Raw genomic sequence first — 25,590 nt, 5'->3', positions numbered from 1 at the left:
AATAATTTTAGTCTTTTAAAAATATTTATCAAAATTTTTCATATATTTATAGTTTATAATCAATTGCATACAATTGAAACTAAAGTGATTCATAATTTATTTTTTAACTTTTTATTCTAAGATCAGTTTCGACATTACAAGTATTGCAAAAATAGTAAAGAAAATCTTGTTTATCCTCTCAGCTTTGTTAATGTTAACCTCATACATAACCACAAATGCAGTAATAAAAATCTAGCAATAAGCATTGATTTAACACCAAGCCACAGATATTATTCAAGTAGCTCTCTCTATCTGACTCATTCTTTTTCTGGTCTAGAATCTGAAGTCCTGCTCACACTTTGCATTCAGTTCACACATTGCATTCAGTTATCACATGTTCCTGGTTACCTCTAATTGGTGGGAGGTCCTCATTCTTTCTTTGTCTTCCATTATCATGACAGTTAAAGAACATAGACCAGTTATTTTCTAAAATGTTTTCTAATTGGGGTTTTTATAATATTTCTTGAGGATTAAATTCAGTTTATGCACTTGGGGTAGGAAAATAATAGAACTGATATTGCATCCTTCTCAAAGCATTGTATCAAGAGGCACATGATGTCAATATGTCTAATTATTGGTGTTTTATTTTAAAACATTAATATGCAAATATTATGTTCTTTGCAAAGTACTTACACTTACAATGAAAAAATTAAAGATCAATTGAAACACAAGGGATGGATATATGGTTTTTCAAAATTCTTTTAAAAAATGTTTTAAGATCACTGTGAAGACAAATATTTTTAGATATTAATTTAAAATGTGAAACAGAGATGTTGAATACAGAAAAGAGTGTGGTCAAGATAGTTTTTTAAAAATGTTTTAAAATATGTTTACATACTGTAATTTATATTTATTATTTTTATTATTTAATATACTTTTACATATCTTTACAAATAATTTATTAACTTCATTAACATTTTTTAAAAACTATTTTTAAAGATTTACTTTTTACGTGAATAAAACCTTTTTGCTATGGGGAACATATTTGTTTGCTAGTGAGAATAATGCAATAAAAGGCAGAAACGCATTATTATTTTAAATTATTACATATAAGAAACAAAATTGTCTATTAGTATTGTATATTCACAAAATAGAATTTTATACAACTTTTTAAAAAATGACTATAATTGTTGACATGTTGTTTACTATTTACATTTACTGAAAATGTAAAATTTCAAAATAACACTCAGAATATGAGTATACTTTCTTAGTGTGCATGTGTGTTTGCTTAGAATAACTTTTAGAATAATGTTACTCTATTATAAAGTTTAACAATGAATCTCTCTGCACGGTTAACATATATTATTATTATAGTATTTTGTATTCTCAGGTTAAGAATTCAAACTAAGAAGCGAAGTCCTAACACTGGTTAACAATTAAATATTTAGGCTATACTTTGATATCTATGTATATGTATTAAATGTTCCCAATAAAAATACAAATATTTTCCAAGTGGTAAGCGTTCTCTTTCATCTAAAGAACATTAAATATACAGATACATTATCCAGGTTTATATAGAAACAACAACCAATAGACTAATTTTATATCCACCAAGCATTTTATGTACATTTATTAGGCAGCAGTTATGTTTTTAGGTGCTAAGAATACAAAGAAGAATGTTACATGGTTAACAGTAAAAGGAGACCCAAACTTACATTACACAATATGCCTCAATGTGACTGGATACTGTAATAGACTTAACTAGGGTTCAGATATTCTGATATGGGCTTCACACACATTAGCTTACTGATTTTTCTCATGACACTGACAAGTAGGAACATAAATAATACTTATATTTATTCATCATAAACCCAGAGTTCAGAGAGGTTTAGTGATTTTCTTCATTACATAGTCTACAAAGTGGTGAGGCTATAACTTTAACCTAGATCTTAAAATTAAAACATACACATTTATATTTAAATAAGATTTTTATCTGTATTCCTGAAACATGGCTACTGTTCATTTTATGAATGATGACTTTTGGAAGATAAACTACATATGCAATACTCATATTGATGTTGGTAGTCCTTTGTTTCTTTAACATAAAAGTTTTAAATGAAAACACAAAATAATTGTTTATTGCTTTTAAACACCTTAAATAAATGTCAATTTTTGGGCTTTCTACTTTTAATATTTTTTCTTTGTTTACTTCATTGTGCTATGAATGTAGTCCCAGCATAAAACCCACAATATTTTGTTTAATTTATTTTTTGGTGAGTCTATCAGCTCTTTGAGGGTGGGGGCTACTTCATAACAATCTTTTTTTTCTTTTCCTTTAGATTAATCTATTGCATGCATTATATGCTCAAAAGTCATTAAATATTTGAATGGATCCCTAGAACCTAACTACATATCTACATTAGATTAGATTACATTATTACCTACAAAACATTAAAAGCAAAGTTCACTATGTCTAGTTAAATTTCAAATTACATGCTTTATTAAAGAAAGCCTAAAATGTATGTTTCTTGAAAGATTTTCCTTGATTTACTATTGAAATTATTATTTATTATTGTATTTTATAATTATATCCTTATTTTGTTTCCTTAATCTGAACTTCTTGAGTAAAATCTTAACTGTTACAAATATTTTAAACATTGGAATTACATGAGAATATAATTCATCATAATGTAAATGTTAGAATATATCAGAAGTCAAATCATGACTCAAATAAGCCAACTACAATTGAAAGTGAATTTACCCTACAAAGCACCCTTCAACACCAAATTTACAAAGGGATTACCTTCTCGATCTGAGCACATTTAAGTGGATTCACATGATATACTCTTTATCTAATTGGCAATTGAAAATTCAGTTACAAATATAGGTCCTTGGAGATTGCAGTTTTGGAAACCCTTTGAAAAATATAACCCTTAATTACCTTCATTGTTAAAAACGCAATCCAGTGTAAACTAACAGTTTTTTCCCAGGAAAGAAAGCCTAGAAAAAGTAATTTTATTGACCTAAAAGTAGCGTGTGTCCATGAGGTTGGAAAATAATTATTTTTTCTAGGATGTATTCAGGAGAACAGAGGAGAGATTAAATTTAAAACTTCTCTTAAATGGTTCATGGAATGGCATTAATAGCAAATCCAATGGGACTTATGCTAATCTACTTTCTTGGCTAAAACTGAGGATGTACGAAAAGTGATTTCTATAATGGGTGGATAAAATAGATTTTATTCTTTCAATGTTGTTTTGTTTTGTTTTACAGAGAATATCACTATTGGTGATATTACATAAGATTTTATCCGGCCCTCTAGCATTGTATTATCAGGTAGGCATTAAGAAACACATGTACTTGTTTACAGAGTCATAAGGAACTCAGTTTTGGACTCTGCTCCCGAAAAATACTAGGCTGGTTTTGATGTCTCCCTTATTCTCTATTGACACATGGGAATTGCAGGTTCCAGGACATTCTCCTTAGGCCTTAGGGAAGCACTTTTCCCTAGATCTAGTAACAAAAGCAGAGTAAAAAATAACTGAAATGAAGGTACCTGTTCATACCTGCTTCAATTCAGTAACCTCTTATTTTCCTGATGCCAGTTTCGGTTAAGTGAGATTCTTTCTATTCGTGCATCATGCTGTTCCCTGCTTTACCTCAGAATTTCAGCACAAGCTGTTCCTTCGGCCTGAAATGTCTTCACCACTTTGCATATTTGATTCCCTTCTCCTTGCATATTTTATTCTTCAGGTCTCAGATGAAATATCAGCTCCTCATTTATTTAGTTCACTGTGTGTTACTTATTCTCATATTTTCATTAACTCTATCAAAAATTTTTAAACATTTTCTTGATTACACTACACTTGCCACTGATTCAATTATTTGTGTTATTGTTTGTTACTCTAATACGTCTCCTTTCTGACCACCCAGGGACTGGCACTGTATTTGGCACATAGTTGGGGATTGACAAATATTTTTATGGTTAAAACAGATTTCGGGCCGGGCGCGGTGGCTCAAGCCTGTAATCCCAGCACTTTGGGAGACCGAGGCGTGTGGATCAAGAGATCGAGACCATCCTGGTCAACAAGGTGAAACCCCGTCTCTACTAAAAATACAAAAAATTAGCTGGGCATGGTGGCGCGTGCCTGTAATCCCAGCTACTCAGGAGGCTGAGGCAGGAGAATTGCCTGAACCCAGGAGGCGGAGGTTGCGGTGAGCCGAGATCGCGCCATTGCACTCCAGCCTGGGTAACAAGAGCGAAACTTAGTCTCAAAACAAACAAAAACAAAACAAAACAAAACACAGATTTCTTAAGTATTTTTTCCTTTTCTGTTTTTTCTTCCTCTTTTTCTTCTTTCTCTTCCTCTGCCAACTCCTCCTACTTTTTTTTTTTTTTTTTTGCAGCAATGCAATTTCAAGGGTAGAATCAAATTATTATTTTAAAAAGTTTGTAGACCAAAATGTTACATATTGGCTTTGCCCAAGAAACCCTGAGGTTTAGCTCATATTCCTACACTGAATACACATTATATTTAATATAATGAAAACTAACTCTGATTAGGATAGAGTTGATATATAAAAGAACTTCAGATTAAAAAGATGAATTATAATCACTTTGCTGTTGTACCTTCCACTTCGTTTCATAATATGCTTCACATGAACATATTACTTTACAAATAACATTAATCTTCTTTGTTGTGAGGTACTTGATACATAATAAATGTTCATTAAATACTTCCTGAATGCATGTGTTGATAAATAAGTTGTGGAATTTAAGGCTGGAAAGCAGTCAATTAAGTTTTCAGAAAAAATGTCTAACCACAAGGGTTGAAGCAAAGCATTTCTGATTAACTTAGTTATTTTGAAAATGCATTTCCTCACTTCAGTCTCAAAATATGTTTTAGAGAGAGCTTGTAACATGATTTTCAGTTACGTCTTACCTATGTTGGTTGTAAATACAGTGCGTTTGAAGCAGAAAATGTAGTGTGATGTCACCAGAAGCAAGTTTCCTCTATGGTTCAGGGGAAGCTGTGTCAAGTCCCATTGAGGTGAGTTTGAAACACAGTTTTGACCAGATTTGCTGTGTCCCTGGGCAGGTTACTTAGCCTCTAAGCAAGAGTTTACTTGTTTTCAAAATGGAGATAACACCACATCTAGTATTATCTGATTATCTGGAAAGAATGTCAAAATCCCAATAGCTTATGGATGGTCTCCTGGAATATTAAAGCATCATCAAGACCTACACACTAAAGGAAATGCAGTTTAATGAGATGATTAATAGCAACTTATGAAAAATCATTTATTTCAAAATTAATTTTTCCAAAAATTATATTGAAATAACATTATATCAAGTATTATTTCAAGTTTAACATTTAAGTCTTCAAGTGAACAATGAATAATTATGTATTGCAATTTTTTTTTTTAGTATTTTGGGAGCACATATATGACATTTCAAAGAAAAGATAGATACCCCTTTTGTGTGTAATAGCCATAACTTTCATGATGGGAGTTTGAAGCTCCCAATAAAAGGTCTCCATTCCCTAAATATCTTTGACACTGGCTACCGTGAGCCTAATTCCCTAACATTGTTATGCACTGTAATTCCACTGTATATATGCAAATTTCAAAGTGGTAAGGCTGAATCACATGATACTGATATGGTTTGAGCATGAAATTGATGCCCAAATATAGGCAATTTAATATAGCTTAACTTTTATATTTAATCTACAATCAGGCAGTAACCTCTATGTGAAATTATTTGCAATGGCATCACAAAGCAAACACCAAACAAATAAAAATAAGACAAAGTAACTTGGTTCTGGATGAATTATACAGAGGTCAACACCAAAGCTAAGAGATTTTAAGGGAAAAGAGAATCAAGAAAAGAGATTCACAGGTTCCTCATAATTTTTTTTATTAGACCTTAGCTAGTCATGGCATTTGTGGTACCATCCATCACATATTGATGAATTTAGCTTTGAAAAGTTGTGTAAGATAAAAAGTGCTAACAAGAGTATCATCCCTTCTCCAGCACTGGCATATAGCACACATACATAAAGCTGGGACATTAAAAATAATAATCTACAAACCTGACTCAGAAAGAAAATGTAATTTGTACTAAAAAAAATTATAGTATCTTTAATAATCATTAAAAATACCAAGCTATACATTATCCTAATAATTCATATTTTCATGACAAAAATGTATGTATATTGAAGGACTGAGTGTTTCTTTCCTGTAATTACCCAGGGCTTCCCTCTCTGGTATTCGATACACACACAGACACACACGCACATGCACACACGTGCACGCACACACACACACACTCACAGCCACCTTAATATACATTATTTTAAAAGTGGGTGAAGGTAACAAAATCAGAGCAAGCCAAGTTCCAAATAGCCTTCCTCAAAACGTCCTGAAGGTTTTTCTATTTCAACTCGGCCCATCAAGTCTGAAAAAAAAAATACTTGTCATGGTTTTACTTTTTCTACCTGAGTTAACCAGTACCATTCCCTTTCTTTCCATTCAGGGACCAGTCCTTCTGTCCTTCCACTGCTGGGGGGTACACACATCTGCACTGGGCAAACACAATTAGTGTTTCCTCCACAAACACAGATTCTCATGACAACCAAACAGAAAAGAGGGGAAAAAATGAGAAGCTGAGGATATTAAATTTCTCTTAGACCCAACACCTGATTCTCATTTGACCCACTCTCTGGGTCTTATAAACCCACCTTCCCCACTTTTTATTCATGTGGCGTTTTTACCAGCTGGGCATATGGAATTTTTCGTACTTTTCCAAATTACTGCACAACAATCTTAGCAGGACAAGAGAACATTTAAGAAGTCCTTTCCCTTCCATCTATTTTTAGGATATTGGACTGCTTTGCAGAGGTTATCAACTCCAACTGTGTAAAAACACCTGTCTACCAGAACAGGCTTGAGATTATTAATTCATTTCACATGGGTCACCAAACCGATATCAAATAGCAGTAGCTCTTGTTTATTAACAGCTTAGATCAGATTCAAACGGGAGACTCAAGCTCAAAGGCTTAACCTCCAGCCCCTTAACCCTGGGTCACTCCCAATCTGTCTCTGGGGCACTTTTAATTAATGGCAGAGTGAAAAGGATTATAAATTCCAGAATTCCCATATACAATCCCTTATGAATGTCCAAGTCACTAACAACCAAGAAGGCTTCCAATCCACACACGTTTGTTCACATGATTATATCTACACAAACCAAATTATGTGGAGACATGAGGAGGCAATCATCTTGAAATTCAGGCTAAAATATAAATATTTCAACTGAGGTTTGGGAATTTGCTTTTCTGAGATGGGAAAATGTGCCAGATGGTATCCCTGCATTAATCTTAACTTTTCATGTGCTAGTGCCAAAGGGCAAAAAAGAAAGGAAAAGGTAGAAAATTCAGGTAATTATCCAGACCATTAAAATCTAGCCATCTAATACTGAGAGAAAAATAGAGAGAGGAGAAAATCTTAAGCAACCAGATAGAGGTAATTCAGCAATTGACAAAATCCAATATTGCCTTATGGTATAAATATAGTTAAGACTATTATTGCAGAGTGGACAAACAGGATTGGGAGAAATCAACTTTGCAATTCTTCTACATTTTGGTTTTCTAATGGAATACCCCAAGGTAAAAGAAAGCTCTAGGGCCCTTAATGTCCTTTTGGAGTAATGTGGTTCTTTTGGCCACTACCATATACCTATGACTTTGTTTTAAGCTGATTGAGATTTGGTACTTCAGCAGTTGTATAGCTTTTCTAAAGCTCTTCTGGAAATAAGTGTCCGTATAAAGTCTACTAATATTTATTGCATCTTAATTACACAGGTAACTGTGCCCTACGGTAGCTCTTTCAGAAGATGTTAAATTTCTAACATTTTGAATCTTATGAAGCAAACTTATGAAGGTAGTATTATTATATATATTATGTAATAAAGAAACCAAGGCTTATTTGTAAAATAGTCAATTATTTGGTGTATTAAAAAAAAGTAATCATCTGTTATAGGTTGAATTGTGCCTCTCCCAAAAATATTTTGAAGTTTTCACCCTCAGTCCCTATAAATGGGACCTTATTAGGAAATAATGCCTTGTATGTTTAATCAAGTTAAGAGAACATCACCAGGGTGGGTCTTAATTGAATATAATGTGTATTCTTATAAGAAGAGAGAAATTTGGACAGAAATACAGGAAGAACACAATCTGACAATGGAGGCAGAGATTAGAGTGATGTTTCTACAGGCCAAGGTTTGCTGGCCAACAACAGGGGCTAAGAGAGAAGCATAGAACATATTCTCTCACAGAGCCCTCAGAATGAACTAACTTGCCTACACCTTTGTTTGGGACTTTTAGGCGCAACAATGGAGAGATTATACATTTATATTATTTTGAGCCATCCAGTTTGTAGCACTTCTATATGTTGGCCCTAGAACTCGAATACATCATCCAAGGAAGAGATAAAATAACAGAGTGGGGAGTTAATTTTACATATTAAGCAAGTTTAGACAATACTAGTATGAATATCTTTTATGTTTCTTTAGGTAAATACAGCTGGAATATTTCCAGCAGGAAGTATAAAGTCTGGATTACAAAGGTACTCTTACAAAGTTGTATATTGCGTCCCATTCTTAATACTCTAGCCATGTAATTACATTACACCCACACACATACACACACACACACTCGTACGCACAGGAATCTCAATAAGGGAGACCTCATTATCTATGGAATGAATGCCTAGCTTCTCAGTCTAGCAGTGTCTTTATGTTTTATTCTCTTAAAAGATGTCTAGGGACTCCATGTTTGGGTCCCCTTCCATGAACACTCCCTTCGTGGAAACCATCTTTCTCTCTCTTGGATTTCCCCTGTGGAGTCCCCTTCCACACTCTCTCGTGGAAGCCTGTCTTCTCCTCCTAAATTCCATCTCTCTCTATTGCCTTCCATTCAGTGTGGAAGCTGCTTTCCTCTCCTGGATTCCATCTTTCTGGATTCTCTCACTCAGTGTGAGAGTTAGCTCTTTCTTTCTCTTAAATAAATCACTTTCTACAAACAAACAAACAAAAAAGATGTCTGATAATTAGATCTATGAATTCTCCTTTTCCTGGATTATCTTGTGCTGCTACCATAAAGTACACACTACCCTCCAGCTAAGCTGGATTCCTGGCTATTTGCCCAAACAGGCGTTCTGCTTTCCCACTTTCTTTCTTTTACTCATGCTGTGCCCATCATATTAAAGTACTGCCCTTCTTCCCTCTCCCTCACCTCACTGTATTTAAATCCTTCAGACATTAAGACAATTTGGTGAGCTATGTCCTATACTCATCCTTTGCCAATTTAGAGAGACGTGGGTTCAGCTTTTCTTCTGCCCTGCACCATTTGTGACTCTCCTGTGGCTTTTCCAGTTTTACACTTTGCCATATCGTCCTGTGTTCATCTTATCGCAATTACTGTATCAGAAATCTCTTGGAGGGGGTCGTAACCTTACTTATCTTCTACACCTTGCCACTACCTCCAGCACCTAGTACAATGCCTCCCACATAGTTGGTCCTCTACAAATACTTGCTGAATTGGTTTTAAGTTTGAACTAAACAGCACAGGATCTCTTGGGTTGAAACATCACATTGCAGATGGCATGCTTGCATTGCTCAGCATTGCTGCACCAATGGAGCAAGGCATACTGCTGCAAATCCTTCATCTAAATGATGGGAGCTACGGAGGGAAAGGTTTTCTAAAAAAGACAGTCACAAGCTAAGGTAACAAGAGAAACAGACAAATGCTGTAGATTTCTTTCCAGTTTATTCTATCCATCTAGTGGCAATTCATTTGTCTGGCAAGAATATCTCCAAGATTCCAGTGTTAGATTCAAAATGAAGCTAATTTGCATTGGCATCGTGACTTAACTCACTAGCGTATTATTACTATGTAAGCAGGTGTACATGTGACTACCAATAAATGCTTGCTGATGGAATCCCAGCAGGGCTTCTGATGAGTTTTCATTTTGTTGAACCTTACCCAGGAAATTACTGTGTCAAAAGCTTTCTATTAGTTCTTTGCCTGAAATATCATTTAGCTACACCTGGCCAAATTTATGGCAACTATATTAACTATATAAGAGGACATTACAAAAATCTCATCAGTCTTTTATATTCATTTTCTCAAATTTATTACTGAGACTAAAGGAATATACACACATAGATGCATACTCAAATCCAAAAAGGCATACATTAAGAGAAACTTAGTATTTAAAAGTGAAGAAAGAAGCATAAAAAGAGGATATCTTTCCTCAATATGGTATCCACACTAAGAGTTATCAACTCTGAAATTCAAGTTGTTACTTGTAGCCATAAAAATATGTACAAAATAAATTTATGCATCTTCATTGTAGCCCTAAACATGCTTAAATGGAAATAATATAAATTCTTATACTGTACTTATTACATGTATACTGTAAGCTACATGAAAAAGCTGACAATGAAAATTAAGATTCTTAGTGTCATAGCACATGATCATGTATATCAGTTTCTTCTAAAATAAGTTCTGTGATTTCATCAAACCCATCACGTCTCCAGAGCTGTGTAATAATGAATGTTGTTATAGCTATTAAAAGACATCAGTAGATCTGGAGTTTAAATTTTAGTCAAAAAATATTCATTGAGTGCCTCTTTTAGAGGAGGTTTTCTGTGATAGATTCTGGAACAGAAAATCTCTGATTTTAAAATTTTCACTCTGTTTTTAAATGAGAAATAAGACAAATATTCACATGGAAGAAGCTGTAAGGTGATGTACATAATAATAAAGGTAAAGCCATTATGCCAAATGACAAAATACTTGCTATAGAAACTCGGTGCTATAAAAGTCCATGGTGGAGTGAGATTGCCAGTGGTGGAGTCCACGGTGCTGTGGAAGAGATCGGAAAAGTGTCATAGGGAGGGTGACCCTGTGTGCTAGGTTGAATAGAAGAGTTTCCATTTATACCTGTACTCCTGGTGTGATAATGCGACCTGCTTTCACTCTCCAAAGAGTTTTGATCTATGGGATAATTATTTGTGCATTCTACCACAGGAGTAAATGGGTGAGTGTGGCCTTGAAAGAACGGGAGAATTCGAACAAGCAGAAGTGAATTTTTCTGGAAATCGAAGATAGGAAAAATGGTGTATGCAAAGGGACAAAAGACTATGAAGCGTAGAAATCAATGGGGTGGACGACAGTAGCTTTTGTGTAATGGGGCCTTGTCTGTATTGTAAACTGCAAATAAAACATGCATTGGAGGCCCAGCCTTCCAGATTCAGTTCTCCTAGCTGTCTCCTGAGAAAACAATAGGGCTTTTTCAGAGCCTGTTTTAAAGACCATTACTATATCCTGAATTTATGACAGAAAGAAGAATTATTTGGGGACGTGCAGTGATTCCACACAATGTTAAGTATCTCCTTCTGCCAAGAGTAACCAGATTTAACCAAAAGCAACAACAACAAAGATAGATCATTCAGTTAAATTTGAACTCCTATAATTGAAGAATAATTTTTTATTATATAAGAATGTCCCAAATATCACGTGAGGCATAATGAAAAAGCATTTTTTTTAGTGTCAGTATGCTCCAATTATATTACACAGGACATACACTGAAGCAAATTCTGCTGCTTGTCTGGAATTCAAATTTGACTACGTATTCCATATTTTCTCTGGCAACTGTATTTCTGATTCATCAGTCCTCAGGGTTTTGCTTGGTTACTTTTAGGACCAACAAATCTTTCCAAGACTTGGCTCAAAACACTATCTTCCTTAGCTTTCAAAGGTAATTGCTGTTTTGAATTTAGGTGTTAAGAGGGACTTTTATAATTATTTATTGATGTTTTTCTGAAAACATTTTTAGGTCCAAGTTTATTTATTATATGCTATGGATTCAAACTCAAATCTTTATTTCTAATTTAGATTAACCTCCAGAGTAACTAAAAATAAAGGTATGTAATGATCTCCTAACATGAGTTCAACTGATGCTAATTTTTCATCATTTGGTACTTTAAATTTTGAGGCAAAATCTTCAACCACATTAAATCATGTAATGTTTCCCTAACTCCTGCAGTTCCTCAGTCCTCTTTCCCAACAGTCCTGTGAGGTATTCCACAGAATGTAAGTGATCAAACGGGCTCAGGGGAGCTTAAGATGTACTTCAAAGTTCCCATAACTACCAGTGGTATTAACTTTTGTACCTAGGACCCATGATGGCAAATTTAGTCAATTTATTTACACTATAACTGTCTCCTTGTCATTACTTTCCAATGAACCTCAAAACTTCCTGATATACAAGTGAAAATGAGTTACTGCTTCCTGATTAACTACATGGATATTCTCTTCATGTCTTTTCTCTTTTGGTTAATAAAATAATAAAGGGGTCCAAAGTGGCTCCCGCCGGATGTCGTGGCGCTTGCGAAGGCGAGGTCATGAGTTCAAGGCTAACCTGAGCAACCTTACAAGCTCACACTGATTGGCAAAAATAATAATAATAATAATAAAATGGCTGACAATATCATCACTTGTTGCAAGCATTATGAAAAGCATATTAACATGTTGCATTTTACTCGATGTTATTAAAATGTCATTGAATGAATGTATTCAATAATCAGGAATTCCTTAAGTCATTGGAAGTCTGAAAAATGACAGCAGTTTACATTCTTCTGACACATGAATATAACCTTTTGACAGGTACCACAGGAGATAAACTTTTACATCTTAATATTCTCTATTTGATGGACAGATGGTACTAGATCAAGAAACTGACTTTGAAGCCTGAAAAAGAACCATTCTCAACAATAGGAAAATCAAATTTTAAAAATATTAAAATGCTGAAGTATCAAGAGTTTATGTTGGTGGTTACATATATTTATAAGAAAGTATTTTAATGCTGGAGTTAATAGAAAGGAATCCTGTAAATTCAACGAACAAATAGCAAATAGCAGCTGATTCCAGAAACTGCTAAAAATTCACAACGATTCCAGAAATTGCTGAAAACTCACAACTTTGTTTTCAAAGCTCTGATCCAACATCAGTTACCCTCTAGCCCTGAAAGTCTGTTACAACATCACAGACACCTTTCTTGACTTTCTTCCCTTCTGGCTGCCTACCTACCTGTGGGGAGTGAGAGGTATTTTCTCACCATTCCAAGCTATTCTTTGGTTTCCCTGTATCCTTTGTGACCCACCACCTAATCCAAAAGACCCCTTTCAAAGCTCCTGTTGCTTCCAGTCTTTAATCTGCATGGCTGGCCTGAATCAAACGCAATGGATTGTACAGGCAGTATGATGACCAATCAGTTACCTCACTGTCAGGCAGGACTCACTTCTCATATACGTAACAATATCATAATGAAAATCCAGGGGAGTGGGCTCCTTACCTTAAGCCCAACATATTAATGCATCAGTGACACAATTGTCAGAGTACGTAAGCCAATTATATGCCCATATAGTAACTGGAAAATAATGTCCTTTCACTGAAGAATAAAAATAAGAAAAAATATGTTAAGATATTTTCTATTGTAGGTAGCAAAGTCTGAGATTATCTAGAAGTGACATAAAAGATAATGGCCTTATTTTGATATATTTTTGAAGCACTTAATAGGAGGGCCCAAATAAATGAAGAGGAAAGCATGGAGCAAACAGAGAAAGCCAAACATAACTGATTCATCACTGAATTATTTTTGTTTGGAATTTCTAACTTTAAAACTTATGAAACAAAACAGCACTTTATGGAAAGTAAAATTTTAAATGAAAAAGGTTTAAGCTGGAGCACACTGTTATACAATATAGCAAAAAGTCATCAAGCAATGTAAAGACCCAAACAACACAGATCATACAGAGGGAGAGGACTGCCGGAATGGAAAATGTGTCTACGATTTGACATTTGCAAGTGCTGCCATCCAATTTCTCCTTGCCTGCTGGCCTCTCTTTGTGTGAAATAGTTGCAATGCTGACATCTTCTATCCACTCCCAATGACTTGCTAGTCTTATTTACTTCCAAGTTCCATGTCGCTAATAGGGATATGTTCAAAGTTATGCTATTCTTTTGGAATATTGTTCAAAGAGATGCTATCTATCAGGAGTGCTGTTAAGAGGATTTCTGCACTGGTTTTGAGTTGGATTAGGTATTGTTTAAGTTTCTTTTAAATTTTAGTGGCTTATATCTGTATTACAATTTTCCTCTAAATAATAGATATTTTTTGTTGAAGTACATTAGGACTGTGGCTATATAATGCAGATTAGTAAATGAATTGTTCTTTCTGCATAATAGCATTATCAAACTCTTCATGAATAATTATGATCTCGATTTCAATTGTTCATGAAACATAAATTTTATATTTCCAAAAGAGAGCATTTAGCCTCTATTTTGAACACCAACATTGCCGGGCAGTTCCATGAGCATGTTAATTTCATTTCAGGACATATCTTCTTCATGAAACTCTTTTAGCCACTCATAAACTCCAGACTAACTGGTTTCTTGATCAATATTAGGCATGATAGCAGATGCGAATCTTGGTTTATAAACTCAAGCTTTTAATTTATATATATTCTATTCTTTATATGTATTTAAAATAAAGGCTAGCAGAAAATTCCATCTTAGACATTACTAAAGTTATCTCCCCAAGTACAAAGCTTATTGAGTCTCATACAGCAAAAACCACTGGCAGCCATCCTCCCCCTTCAGTGGGGACTCACCTGTCTACACTGTTATCAGTACAAGGCTCTTCATTACCTTGAACTCTTCTGCTGATTCTGCTGCTTCTATGCCTAATGCAGGAATTTTTGTTATAATGTTGGCAATTCCTATGTCTCGAGTTCTGCCTTCAAATGCACCATACACTGAATGACACCAGCTATCTGAGGACTTGCCATCTCACCTGGAGACTGTCGAGAGTTGAACATGAATCTCTGCTACATGTGGGGAAAGTTGACCATCAGCTTCTTTACAGTTTCCCAGAATTCTCTCTTCTTGCTGTCTACAATTGTATTTTTCTCTGTTTGTTGGTGGTGGTGGTAGTGGTGGTGTTATTCCATCTCAGGCCTTTTCTGCCCAGTTACTTGCTTAAAGAAGAAAAATAGAGATAGACCAAATGTAAACTAATAAATCAAGAAATAATTCTTCACTAATGCCATTGGGCCATTTACCTCTAATGAACACTTGTTATTTCCCTGAGAAGAATGTACAGTAGCATTTAATCTAGTCATCTTTTACCTGATGTTTCTCACTGCTGTCTATGTAACTAATATGGGAACTATCTATGCCAGGGTTTATGTAATAATAAATCAATCTTGGGCGTTCAGCCTGTGAGGGTTGTGGGGAGGAAAATGTCTTAATGATTCCCTTTACACAGCACCCAGCACTTATGTCTTGTCTTCTCTAAAGCTGTTAAACCAACAATATTTCCTTAATCTGATGAAGAATTTCTGTGATGACAATCTTCTCTATTAAAGCAGGAGAAGCACAAAATAAAATGCTGGTCACTACCCTTTTGTCTTTCTCATGTAGGACATAGCATTTCACCAGCAATCTTTATAGGCATTCGTTTTGAATCATCTTTATTTCATATAAAGCCCTATACTTAATGTAACAAAAAATTATCCTGTATTAACTTAAATTCAAAGGTCTGATTTTGAAGTAAAAGATAAATATTAGTGGTAAGAATAAATATATACCCAGGACTCTACCCAAAATTATTTAAATAATAGATTGACTGTAAAAAATTGTTCAAAAAGTAATCATATGTTTTTTTAAAGTACACCGGTATAAAAAATTGAAGAACAATTTGAAATAATGCACAATAATCCACTGGGTTTGTAAGGGAGGAGGCTGTGACCTTTTGGAGTCTGAATCTTGTGATAACAACAGGAGATTCTTATCTTCATGAAGGACAATAATGATGGCCTAGTATTCTCACTGATGACATGTTTGATATTTCATGATAATTTATATATTTTTTCAACATATTAAAATATATTTATAGTGCTGAACTTCTCTTGAATAAACTTATTGGATACATATCTCATTTCTTGTCTTTTCTTTTTTTTTTCTGAGATGGAGTCCCACTCTGTTGACCAAGCTGGAGTTGCAGTAGTGTGATTTTAGCTCACTGCAACCTCTACCTCCCAGGTTCAAGTGATTCTTCTGCTTCAGCATCTCAGGTAGCTGGGACTAAAGGCATCTACCACCACCCCCGGCTAATTTTTGTATTTTTAATAGAGATTGGATTTTACCATGTTGGCCAGGCTGTTCTCAAACTCATGACCTCAGGTGACCCACCCACCTCGGCCTCCAAAACTGCTGGGAAAACAGGTGTAGGTCACCATGCCTGGTCCCCATTTCTTAATGCATAACATAGAAGGAAAAAAAAGGAGAAAGCATAGGGGAGAAGACCTGGATGAAAGTGATCATCTGTCTCAATCACTGAATCTTTTGGACTTATTTCAATTTCATCATTAATCCAAGCAGTTCACATCATAAATATGCAAAATAAACAATCAGCTACTATATAAACATCCATTGTATTTTAGCTTGAGAAATACGTACTATGAAGTGTACAATATATAACATATATGTATCCCAAATATACAGAGTTTATAAAATATTCTGGTTTGCAGATATATTTCTAAATAAATGAGTTAAAACAAGATACCACTGAGGTGCCACTGATGGAATATTCACATTGTTATGTTCTACCTAGTTTCAATATTGTACATGCACTGACTTTGCAATCCATTCCATCTCACTTCCATTAGGAAGACAGAAGAAGAGGGTGAGAATAAAAAACAGCTAATATTATTGGGTGTAAGAGTATCAGAAGGGACTGAATAGATTAGGTATGTTTCAAACAGAAGAGTGAATGCAGACACTGTGTGGTAGAGTATAGAATCAGGATTCCCTGTGATACCACCATTTACTGTCAGAAATTATCCAACTCTAAAACTGAAAAGAACATCTAAGGTAATTTTTTGTCCATCCTTTTCTCTAGGTAATTTATTCAAAGCCCACAGTAACTCATGATAGAATTAGGCCCACAACTATTGTTATACAAATTCCAAGATTCTGTTCGAATTACAGGAGGCCCACAGCAATGAAGTGTCTTGTGTATAATGGACATTTATGTGCATTAAATATATGCATTAAATAATTAATTTTCTCAGAACTATTCATAAAACAAAAAAAATTATCATTTACTGAAAATGGTAGCATTTTATAGACATAATTTCAGATTAGTGAACACCAGATTAAAATTTCTCTTTTCACTCTCCTCTCCCTCAATGTTCATCGCCTCAGAACTTTATCTTTCCTATAAACTTAAGTACTTACTTTCTCATTCTTGTCGCTCTTCTTTTTCCATTTACTCAATTAGGAAAAAAAGAGGTAATTCAGATTCTTAAGGTGAATATTGTTTCATTTTCCTTTGTTCAAAACCACTCATGCTGACACCTCTCAGAATCTATTTCTCTTATTTAAGACTCCCCTGTGCTAGTTCTTTGTTTTTTATGAGGAAATTTCTTGAGATTTACTCTGTGCTGTGGAACAAAGCCTAAGCAGCTGTGTGTGTGCTCCAGCAATGCCAAACAGCCAGTGCTGTTGTTTCTCTTCTCATTGCCAGGCTCTTGTTTGTTTGTTTGTATTGGAATGGCCTGCCGGGATCTAACAGGAGTCTACCTGCAAGGCCAAGTCCTCAGTGTGCTCAACAGGAGTGTAAGAAGCCAGGCTCTGCATACCACAATGCCAGCAGCCTGCACAAGTCACCCCAGTTCCCATGGTACAGCTCTGCACAATTTAAAATATTCCTGTCGGGTTGCATTTTACACAACACTACCATGATACATGAAATCGATTTGGACATTTCTGAGGTGAGGGAAATGAATGAGATGACGAGGAATTAGGAATAGTCAGGCTGAGAGTTGCACGAAAGAACAACCCTTAGAGAGATCTGAAATCTAAACACACATACACACACACACAGACCCCCCACACATACACACATACACACACACAATTAATAAGCCAGCCAGTCAGTCATCCATGCAGATCCTTAAGAAAATGAGGCTATTTTGTCAAAATAATAATCATGATTTCTGAGGGCTGTACTGCTAAAAATATAGCTTCTCCAGAGAAACAGCTACATGTTCTCCCTAAATAGCTCCATTTGGCTTGCATCACTGCTTGTCCTTATCTTAACTGAATAAGAACTAGCTAATATCCTAAATGAAACTAATTTTTGGATTCAGTTGCATTGCACACTTGACAATCCCTTCCAGATGTGATTCTATAGAACTATCTCTCACACTTACAAAATGGGTAAAGGGAATTTGGAGATGTCACATAGAAAATCACCTTTTCTGGCACTTCTAGGATTGAAGAGGAGGGTGGTCCATATGATATTGAATATAGGTGAGTCACATGCTGGGCTTTGAAAAGAAAAGCATTCTCTTGGGCCGTGAATAGGAGCTCTGTATTCCCCTTTGAGGCTAACTGATAGCCTGTGATGAAAAGCACTGTATAAACGCAATAAGCTTTTGTTCACAGCACCAGCAGGTGTTGTTTAAGCCTTCTGTCCCAGCTCTGACAATGTTCCAGAAACCTGACCTGCCACAATAGGAAGGCCCTGAACAGAACGGTTAATTGCACCAGATTGTGCAATTCCATTGTGATACCTAATAGACAAAAAAAAAAAAAAACAGATTTTTATGGTTTGATTTTTATATTGATCATCACAGTAGAAAAATGGATGTGTTTGGAGACACACACACACATCCATATATATTTACATACACATATACACTCTTCTACCCATAATAATACCAGGCTCAGACCTCCATCTCAGAATGCAGTGGCTCTTGAGAAGTTGCCTTGCAATTGCAATACAATTGATGAGAATGTTACGAATCAGCTCTGATTGTGATGTGCCCAACTTATTCAAGATCCAGTACTACTCATTTTAATCTTTAGCAATACTTAAGACCTTTTGTATGATTTAATTAAGCATAATCAACAATGTTATATCCAACCGTTTTGCTCTCATTGTTACCTTCTTGGAACAACTATGTCAAGCTGCTTCTTAAGATGGTAGAAAATACCTGTGGTGAAAAACATAGGTTTTATTAAACAGACACTGCATAGGGAAATGGAGAATTGGGATACTTACTTGGAAAAATGAAGGAAAATCAAAGACTTACAAAGCAAATATGGAAATAAAATATATAAAAATAACAGTTTCATTCATTGTTATCTTCTAAAAAATTCCCTTAGATATCACCCAGCCTAAAATGTCTTTCTTGAGCTTCACAGTTTAAATATCTGTAGCAAAGAAAGTTTGGCAAAGTTTGAACCTCACTGACCACCTACTTTATGGTTTTGTAGCCAAAAACATCTGGGTTCAAATAATTATTCTACTTTTTAATCATATGTAGATCCAGTAAGTTACTTATCTGGTATAAGCATTAATTTATGCATCAAATTCTTATAAATTTGTTTGGTAATACATAATCTCACTTAATTTAAGTGCTTAGCCCAGTGCCTATAGCATATTTAATGATAAATTGTGACTATCAAAATATTTTCATAGAATTTTGCTCTACTGGGGGCTGTAGAGTAGTATAAAGTATTTAAAAGTCTTAATAAATTCATCACTTTTAGTCGTATGATTTTTCATTCTAAGATTAATAAAGTTTGAGTGTTTATCAATAAAAAGCTATTTTGCTTTAACAAAGAAAAATATAGCAATAAGTATGGGATGGATAAAAACTAAGAAAGATTTCCTCTTGCCTAAAAGTCTGAATTGGTCCATGAAGTAGGAGTGGATCTGCTTTATGAGTCCCTCAGGAATCCAGACTCCTTCTTTCTCATTGTGCCTAGAGTTTTACCTTCATTCATACTATGAAAAGAATGATCTTCTAGGCTGCGCCTGGTGGTTCACACCTATAATCCCAGCGCTTTGGGAGGCCAAGGCAGGCAGATCACTTGAATTAGGATTTTGAGACCAGCCTGGCCAACATGATGAAACCCTGTCTCTACTAAAAATACAAAAATTCAGTGGGCGTGATGACATGTGCCTGTATTTCCAGCTACTGGAGAGGCTAAAGCAGGAGAATCACTTGAACGCAGGAAGCGGAGATTTCAGTGAGCCAAAATCAGACCTCTGCGTTCCAGCCTGGGTGACAGAGTGAGACTTCATCTAAGAAAGAGAAGAAAAAGATCTTCTTCATGACTGTGCCGTAGCCATTAGTCAGGTAGGGAGAGGAAATGGAAGACAAGCACTTGGAAATTTTTCACTTTAGTTCTTAAAATCCATTGGCCAGGTTACATAAGCACAAATAACGATAAGAGCAGCTGAAAAGCGTATTGTCACTACCATGTACCTCATCAAAACTCAGCAAGTCAGATTGCTAAAACAAAAGAAAGGGTAGATGTGGAGAGACAATTGTGAAATTATTTCAGAAAATTTATCTATCAGTTATCCATTGCTTCATAACAAACCATCCCACAACTTAGAAGCCTAAAACAATAATCATTTGTTTAGCTCATGACTTTTTAAATTGGCAATTTAGATTGGGCTCCGCTGGGTGGTTTTAGCTTTAGCTGGCTTTTGCGGTACTCACCCATGTGTCTGTGGTTAGCTGAAGTTTTGCAGAGGGGCAGGTTGGCTGTCAGCTGGAGTGCTCTGAATCTCCTCTCGGCCTGTTCCCCTGGTGGCTGTGCAAAGTCTTTCACTTGTACAGTGTCATTTCTGCTACATGCTGTAGGCCAATGCAAGTCACAAGGCCAGCAATGATTTAAAAGGTGGGCAATACATTATACCCCTTGATGGGAAAAGCCAAAGGTTACTTTGGCAGAGAATGCAGAGCAGAAGAAATTGTCCCAATTTGTGTGATCTATCACAGAGGATAATCAAATAGGGGTTGCTATTCATAAATTTACAGCAGCAGAAATATGAGAGAGCAGTATATTTGTGAAAGGTGATGCTAATTAGAGACATATTAAGTTACTCACGAATGGAGATGGATACAAATGTAAGGTCCCTAGGTCATACATAGTTACGAACATGTGCAGATACACTTGCATAACATTTAAATCTGATCTAGACCTTCACAGTATACACATGAGCCATGTGATAGGGAATAGCCGATCTCTGTTTTGGTGGTTATGAACTCTCCAGTGACCTGAAACATAGAAAAGAAAACAGTTATATCATCTAATGACCATAGAAGTTCAAAAAATATTACAACATAGTGGCAGAAAGATTGTCCTGGATATCAGAAAAGCTGGATTTTAATTCAAGCTAGGCCTCACAATTTAGGTGATATTTACATTTCCTTTGAGCTCACTTTTCATGGTGCATTTTGTAAAGGTTTTACTAAACTAAATGTAATATTCCTTCCTGTTCTGATTAGTGTTTCTGAATCACTAAAAATAGCAAAAAAAAAAAAAAAAAAAGACTTGTCTTTTCAGGTGACTACAAAACTATTAATATATGAATGAAAAGAGAAATAGAAATGATGAGGGTACCTAGTGTGAAATACCAAGATATATGGAAATGTCTGTATACCTATCTAAATTGTGTATGTAGGAACTAAATCCTAAAATACAACTGTCTGTAAGCCATCTACAGAGACACTTTTTCTTCAGAAGAGACAAATGTTATTATTTAAAGTAACAATAAATCATCGATCTACATATGGTAAATTTCCCACAAAAATTATAATTAGTATTCAAATACATTTATACAATATATTATATAAAAATGTTTCTAGTGAATTTGTTTTTTTCATAAATACATAATTGAGTTCTAGATATGACCCTCCTATATTTTCGTAATTGCAGGATATGTACACCTAGATAAGAACTTATTTTTTTCCTCATATCATATGGCCTTAAAAATTCAACACTAAGTCATTTTTCTTCCGCAAAACAGACACTAGAATGACAATCAATTTTTCATTCAACAAGAAGTGTTATATGATCCACAGAGATGTGAGCAACACAACATATGGCCACCTAAAACGTATATTCATACCTCCATAGCTAGCTGCAGTTTAGGAAATGCCTCAAACTTTAAAAAAACTCTATAGATCAAACAGTCTAGTGGTTATTGAACGGTGGTGGCAGAACAATAACCAGTGGCCCAAGTATTTCCTAGGAACTTATTTGAAATGCTAATTATCCCACCATATCCAGACAAACTGAATCAGAAACTATTTGAAAGAATAAGCGTTCTTTAACAAGTCCTACAGGTAATACTGATGCATGCTAAGGTTTGAGAACATTAAACTAGCAAACACTACTTAGCAAATCACCTAGGAAGTACATTTGGAAACGTCTGAACGGAATCAGCTCATTCTGCTGCCATAGAATTATTATTATCTTATGCTTTAAATAAATCAACAAAAGTTGCCTCTGTTCTCCACATGACTAATATTTCTGTGTATTGTGGTTCTCTGAAAAAATTAATGCAGCTTTACCAAGAAGAATGTGGGCCATATGCTTAGTATATAAAAGAAAACAAATAAATATTTGTTGACCTCATTTATTACAATTTCATATAAGACCCAAAGAAAAATTTCTTTAAATGCTGTAGGAAGATAACTTCAATATTTCAATAAAAAAGAAATTCCAAACAGTTACATTGTTTTAAAATCAGAAAGAACCATATGGTTTCACAACTTCTTGTTAAAAAGAAAAAAGTAGCAGCACACAGTGGGTTAGGTGATTTTTTTTCAAGGTCAAATCAATGTGTAGTGGCAAAATCTGGACAGGAATTTACGTTTCTAACACATAGTCTAGTATTCCCTTCTTTAAAATCCAGCTTTCCTGATGAATTAGAGCTCCAAAGAACTATTTCATTGTTTAAAATAATACCACAAAAATCAAATGGAAAAAATAAAGCTTTATGTGAGTAGAGCTTTATTTGCAGAGAATGCAATTAACATTCATTCTCTTTTATTTGCAGAGAATGCAACTAACAATTGCAGAGAATGAAATTAGTCCATACAATATGGGAGAAATAAAATTTTAGATTTTTCCAAAGACTGCTTCTTTCTTTCTTTTCATCTATTTATTTATTTTTACAAGAGAACAACTTTTTCATTTTAAATTTTAAATAAAACATGACACCCTGGAATGTGGAGGCTTTAACTAAAAGCTTTTTTTTTTTCATTTCTTAAAAATCCTTTAAGAATAAAGAAATCAAACTCCTTACCTAGAAAAACTCTTTTTATAACATCAAAAGGAGATAAATCCACAAAAGAGAAAAAAAATAACTGTCAAAGAGGATTGTCATAGCAACCAGATAAGAACAAACTTGGCATAGAAAGCAACCTGATTTTTCTTCTTTTTAATCAAAATTACATATCATCAGGATCTGAAGCAAAACAATTGGAAAACCAGCAAAAGAATTTCAAAGTATATCACATGCACATTAATGATTATTAACTCTCTCAGCACCTGAGATAGATGCCATTATTAGTTAATATATAAATCATTCATTTTCATAAGGTTTCTAGCCTCATTTATTCCCTCTACTTCATATATTTAAAAATTACCAAAGTATTTTTTTCAAAGACATTTAAATTTGCTTATTTTCTATGTTCCTATGAAAAGTCAGTTCATACTGACTCTCAGTGTTTTAAAACTGGTTTTATATAATATTCATATTTGCCAATTCATACCTTATGAACAATTAATACTGACTTACATAGCTTTCAAAAATATTCAGGTTTACTTGGTTTCATGAAAACAGTACGTTGTTTATGAGTCTGAGTTTAGGCTCCTACTTGTAGTGACCTCTTTGTAACAAGACATCGAACAGAAATCTGTGAGATAAGCACTTATTTTCCCTTTTCTACAGTGTTGTAAGTCTAGAGGAGTAAGCTGATGAAATGTAAGCTGCAAAGTACGATGACCCTAACAAAATAGGCTCAGCCAATTTCCATGAGGCCAAGACGTGTCAACCATATTTCTTGGGTTGGTAGATTATTGCTGCCCTCTTCAACTATGGTAAATTGTAAAAGATGTAGGTTATCCTAATGGCCTCTGGGTAGATGTTTATAAATCTTTAAAACAAAATGCTACTGTTGCAAAAAAGAACACTAATTCTTCTAAGAAAAAATTTTATAAATTTTCAAGGCACAAAAATACTTGTGAATGTGCAAAATAAATTGTCATGAAAACATGCCTTTAACCTCTCGATTTACTCCCATATCCACAACCAGTTGTTCAAGAAAAATAAAAATTCTCAGTTTACCTCAATATCCAGTTGAAAGCTGCTGCTACCAATGGGATGTAGCTGTCAGAAGGAATAAACAGGGAATGCCAGAGCCAGAACAAAACAGAATAAACCTTATCCTATTTCTTAGTGGACACTTGACTGTGCCTTGGAATGAGCATGGAAAGTTTCTTCTCTGAAAATAAAATAGCAGCCACATGATGCTGATCAATCAGATGGTTGCATTAGTGTATCTTACCTCTTGAGTTCTAACCAAATGTCTGAGAACCTGTGTTCCTATTAGAAAGATGACATAAGAAAGTAAACCTAAATAAACATTAATTGTATAAAAAATGAGAATACTTTACAGATATGTTTTAAAAAATTGTGTCTTAGGTCAAATTTTATAGGAGCAGAGTCTGAGTGAAATTCCTTCGGAAGGAATTTATTGTGAAAGACTTTAATATGCATCTTTCAATAGCTACCAGAATAAATATAAAAAATGATATCAAGAAGGACATATATCTGAATTTTAAAATTAGTTATGATTAGGACATGTGTAAAAAATAAGACCAAAAGAGTAAGAAGAGTCAATGAAGTTAAAATGCTCTAAGTCATATGCACTGTCCACTGCCTTGTAAAATAATTAATTTATTAAATCAAATTATTTTTAAATATGTTGAAAATATCTAAAATTATTAATTTACCTAATAGTTGAGAATGAATATTGTAAACCCCTGGATAACTGGTGAGAAGAAAGTAAAAGATTCAATAATACATAGCCTCAGAGATTGTCTTAAGTTGGCATCCCTAGAAGTAGCACCTGAGTTGGGAATTCAGTGGAAGTAACTATTGAGGAAGTAAATGCAAGTAAAGCTGTGAGGAATGAGGAATGCTGCCATTTCAGCCAGTGATTGGATGCTGTTGACCTAGGGTTAGCTAATAGCCCAGGCATTTTGAGTCATGTAGATCCCAACTGTCAGAGAGCACTTCTGAGAAGTATGTCGCTTTAAGACATGAGAAACTACATTCATAGCAGATAAGAGATTGGCATGCCTGACCAGAAAAGAATAACTAAGAAGAGAAGTTATTTCCCTTCTGCATCTAATGCAGAAGGGAATAATGAAATAATTGAGATATTTAATTAATGCAAAAAATAGCAAAAACCATAATGAAAAAGTATATGTGGGACAAATAAGAAATAAAAAATAAGATTAAAACTCAAATTGTTAATAATTACAATAAATATAAACAGATTAATTTTTAATTGTAATACATAGATTATCAAACCAGATTAAAATATATATAAACTGTTTATAAGAGACCCACCTTAATTATAAAGAAGATTAAACTTAAAAG

Source organism: Callithrix jacchus, chromosome 21, assembly GCF_049354715.1.
Source record: "Callithrix jacchus isolate 240 chromosome 21, calJac240_pri, whole genome shotgun sequence".
Classification (NCBI taxonomy): Eukaryota; Metazoa; Chordata; class Mammalia; order Primates; family Cebidae; genus Callithrix; species Callithrix jacchus.
This window is presented reverse-complemented; position numbering follows the sequence as displayed.